Below are 5,095 nucleotides of genomic sequence, written 5' to 3'. Positions count from 1 at the left end.
AGGTACTTTATTTGTCATACCTTGAGAGAAGAGATGTTGTATTAACGCGGTCAAAACAGAATGCCTTTCTAAGCTGAGGGTGAAAGAGTAATGGCTCCTTGGACACACAGGCAGAAAAAACCAACAACAAGTGAATGATGCAAGAAGAAGGGAGGAGTTACAGAAGCAGAGGGTCAAGGGGAAGATTTTTAAAGAGCCCTGCACACAATAACAATGTCTGGGAATCAGCACAGCAGAACATAAGAAAACACTGCAAGAATCATGAACAATTATGCATATGTGATAAACAACAAGACAGGAATAGTTCTTTTAGCAAATGTCCTTAGCAAATGTCCCTGCTGTAACAGCATACTCCCCGTCTGAAATCCTTGGATTTCACTACTAAAACATGAATGTCCATCTGGTGTGTTCTAGAACCTGAAAGACAAAATGCAAACAAGAAAACAACAATAACTGCAAAACAGTATTCAGGAGCAGTTCAAGTTGGATATGTCCAGTCCACTGTAATCGCCATTCCTGGAGTAGTCCAATGACGAGTCAACTAAGACAATATACTGCAATGTTCCTTTGCTGACTCATTCCTCGACAGGTAGCAGGAGAACAGTCTCAGATGCGGGTCTGACGAACGTCTTGGAATCTCCTTGTCGTGTGATGGTTACTTCCACCTTACGGACTTTTCCATCCTCGCTGGGGAAAGTTTTTGAAATGAGTCCCATAGGCCAAGCATTTCTTTCCACTTTCTGGTCCTTCATCAGAACAACGTCTCCCACCTGTAAGTTAGGTTTAACCTGCTGCCACTTTCTTCGTCCTTGAAGAAGAGCCAAATACTCCCTTTTCCATCTGCTCCAGAAGCAATTGGCCAGATGCTGGACGTATTTCCACTGCTTCCGATAGATGTTTCCAGATGAAAGCTCTTCAGGAGGACTAGGAACAGATCCGAGCTTCTGAGTGAGGAGAGTCGCTGGAGTAAGAATAGCAGGAGAATCCGGGTCCACGGATACAGGAACAAGAGGTCTGGAATTGACAATAGCGGAGACCTCGGCTAGGAAGGTGGTTAAAGTCTCATGAGTGAGCCTAGAGGAGTTCGAGTCCATAAGCATACAGTCCAGTATTTTACGGGTGATGCCTATCATCCTTTCCCATGATCCGCCCATATGGGATGCATGAGGAGGGTTAAAGATCCATGTACAACCATTGTCGGCCAAGTAGTCCTGAACTGGCTTAGAGTCGATTTGCAGTTCTCTGCAGGCTCCTGTGAAGTTGGTTCCACAGTCGGATCTCAATTGCTTTACTGGTCCTCTGGTGGCAAGAAAACGTCTTAAAGCATTGATAAAACTTGAAGTGTCCATGGATTCTATAACTTCAATGTGTATGGCACGTACACTCATGCATGTAAACAACACTGCCCATCGCTTGCTTTCAGCATGACCACCTCTGGTTCTGCGTGCAGAGACAGTCCATGGCCCAAAAACGTCCAGACCAACGTAGGTAAACGGTGGTTCAGTGCAGGTCCTGTCGGCTGGCAAGTCAGACATTTGCTGTTGCTGCAATTTTCCTCTTGACTTGCGACATGGCACACAGTAGTGAATTAATTGAGCAATCTGTCTTTTTGCACCTAGTATCCACAGCCCTGCAGCTCTTAAAGCACCCTCAGTGAAATGTCTGCCCTGATGCTTGACTCTCTCATGATAATGCCGTATGAGCAATGTAGTAACGTGGTGGCGAGCAGGAATAATGAGAGGATTCTTTTCAAATGTCTCTAACTCGGCCTTGTTCAGGCGACCACCAACCCTCAGCATACCATGTTCATCAACCACTGGCTTCAGGTTGACAATAGGGCTGCTTTTAGGAATGTCCAGTTTGTCGCGAAGACATTTCAGTTCCATGTGAAAGACACTCTGCTGTACATTACGTATCACTAACATCTCACTTAGTATAATGTCTTCTGCAGAGAGGGCCTTGTGACAGATGTGCCAACCGTGGCATTCAGTGCTGTCGTTCTTGGTGTGAAAACACTGTGCAATGTGGACTAACCTCGCGATGGTGCGTACAAGCTTTAGCCATCCGGAAAAGCGTTCAAAGCGGTGACAGTTCAGGCTGGACCTCCTTTCAGACTTGGTGACGAGGGTTCTCACTTCAGGACGAATCTCAGGATCGTTGTCAGGATCTTGAAGACTGAAGAAGTCTTGATGAGATGTTCCCCTTCCCTCATTCAGCAAGAACTCTGGGCCTGTAAACCAAGAAGATTTGGCAAAGACACTGACAGATGATGGTCTGGTGGCACAGTCTGCAGGATTGAGATGAGATGGGACATAACGCCACTGCTCAGGGTTAGAGGATTTCCTAATCCTTTCAATGCGGTTACTGACATAGACATAAAAGCGTTTTGTCTGGTTGTTTATGTAACCGAGAACGACTTTGCTGTCTGTGTAGAATTGAACATCGTCCACCTGAATGTCCAGCTCAGTCTGTATAAAGTCTGCGATCTCTGCAGCCAGTACAGCGCCACAAAGTTCAAGTCTAGGGATGGTGTGTTCGGGTTTAGGAGCTAGTTTAGCTTTTCCAAACAGAAATCCAACATGAACTTTGGAGTGGTTGTCGGTTACCTTCAGGTAGGCAACAGCTGCGATGGCCTCAGTCGATGCATCTGAGAATATGTGGACTTCTCTTCTTTGGCTTGTGGTGAGAGATGCTGGAGTGTAGCAACGTGGTATTTGAATCCCGTCCAAGGCATGTAGGGATTTTTTCCAGGACTCCCACTTAGGCTGCTTGTCATGTGGTAGCGGAGCATCCCAGTCCTCAATGGTCTCTGAGAGCTGTCTCAGTAGGAATTTGCCCTGTACAGTCAATGGTGCTACAAATCCCAGTGGATCATATAAGCTGTTCACCACTGAGAGGACTCCACGCTTAGTGAACGGCTTGTCTGCACAACTAACCTGGAAGCCAAGAGAATCATGTAACAAATCCCATCTCAAACCCAGACTTCTCTGTACTGGAGGATTGTCTATGCCTAGGTTCAGGTCTCTGAACTCTGTGGCATGATCGCTGGGTTGGAAAGCTTTCATGACAGCAGTACTGTTGGAGGCTATTTTATGCAACCTCAGACAGGCTTTAGACAGCATACCTTGAGTCCTTTTCAGCAAGTCTATGGCTTCCTCAGCAGTGGGCAAGGACTTGAGTGCGTCGTCCACGTAGAAGTCTCTTTCGACAAAGTGACGAGCATCCTTTCCAAACTCTGATTCGCCATCAGAAGCAGTCCTTCGTAGGCCATATGTTGCAACCGCAGGTGAAGGACTGTTGCCGAACACGTGCACTCTCATGCGGTATTCAATCATTTCCTTGCTGGTATCATTGTCTCTGTGCCACAGAAACCTTAGGTAATTACGGTGGTCTTCTCTTACAACAAAACAATGGAACATTTGCTCAATGTCAGCCGTAATGGCGACTGGATCCTTTCTGAATCTCATTAGCACTCCTACCAGGTTGTTGGTCAGGTTTGGGCCTGTGAGGAGGACGTCGTTCAGAGTTACGCCATGATGTTTGGCACTTGAGTCGAATACCACCCTGATCTGCTTGGGTTTTCGTGGGTGATACACTCCAAAGGAAGGAAGATACCAGCGTTCTTCATGCTCTTCCAAAGGTGGAGCTGGCTCGGCGTGGTTGTTGCGGAATATCCTTTCCATGAATGCCACAAAGTGGTCTTTCATCTCAGGCTTGTTTCTCAGCGTACGTTGCAAAGAGATGAACCTAGATAATGCTTGTTCCCGGTTGTCAGGAAGTTTGACTCTTTCAGTCCGAAAGGGTAAGGGTGCAACCCAATGGTTAGATTGATCCTTGAGGCATTCACTGTCCATTATTTTGATAAAGTCCTTATCCTCCATGGACAGGGCTACTCTGTTGTCGTCTTGTGTCGTACGAAACACTGTGGCTCCTAAGTCATCATGAGGCGTGGGAATGATGTCTGGTGCCCTTTTGAAGTTAAGAAGATGCTCCTTTACCTCGTAGTGATGAAGGCATGGCTCAAAGTAGGTTGTACGTCCATTGTTGAGCACAAAGGTTTTGAAGGAGTTCACTTGAGATGACATGAGACTCTTATCTAGACAGACATTGCCAATGATTACCCAGCCTAAGTCAAGCCTTTGTGCATATGGGGCATCATGTGGACCGTTGCATTGTTGACGTACCTTATGCACTCTGAGAATGTCTCTCCCGAGCAAGAGCAGGATGTCAGCAGTCTTGTCCATAGGAGGAATCTCCTTAGTCAGGTGTCTCAAGTGAGGATGATGATACGCAGCTTCCGGCGTAGGAATTTCTTCCCTATCATCAGGCATCTGGTCACATTCAATTAACGTTGGTAGAGATATGTGAATATTCCTGTTAATTGGAGAGATGAGGTATCCAGCGGCTCTTCTGCCAGAAGTCTCTATGCGACCAGAACAAGTGTTAAGAGTGTACGGTATTGCTTCTCCCTTTATACCGAAGATCTCAAAGAACTTAGGCTTCGCTAGAGACCTGTTGCTTTGTTCATCTATTATGGCATACATCCTGATGGCCTTTTCTGGTTGCCCCTCTGGGTAGACATTCACCAAGCACACCTTGGCACAGCACTTGGGACCATTCTCTTTGCCACACACCTCCATGCAGGAGGAGGAGACTGTGGTGGTTGCTGTGGTTTGAGCTGATGGCTCCCCGCCATGCGCTGTGACAGCTTTAGATGCTGCTTGAGGTTGTGAGTTGTCAGATGAAGAAGTAGGATGCATGGCCGCAACATGTTTGTCGCTACTGCATTCAGTACATTTGATGACGGCTTTGCAGTCTTTAGCAAAATGTTTTGAAGCACAACACTTGTAACACACTCCTAGCTCCTTGAGCATGTCTCTGCGTTCTTGCAAAGTCTTTGCCCTAAGTCCTCTACACTCTTTCAGGGGATGAGGCCTTTTGTGGATAGGGCACATACGATCAGGGTCTTTGTCTTTGAGGACAGGAGTATCCTGTTTAGTGGTGTAGGATGCAGTCATTGGGACATCTGTCTTCCTTACAGATACTGTTCCCCTTGAGTCTCTACGTTTGCTTGTTTCGTACCTTGAGCATGATG

The sequence above is a fragment of the Brachyhypopomus gauderio genome, chromosome 12 (assembly GCF_052324685.1).
Source record: "Brachyhypopomus gauderio isolate BG-103 chromosome 12, BGAUD_0.2, whole genome shotgun sequence".
In the NCBI taxonomy this organism is placed as follows: Eukaryota; Metazoa; Chordata; class Actinopteri; order Gymnotiformes; family Hypopomidae; genus Brachyhypopomus; species Brachyhypopomus gauderio.
This window is presented reverse-complemented; position numbering follows the sequence as displayed.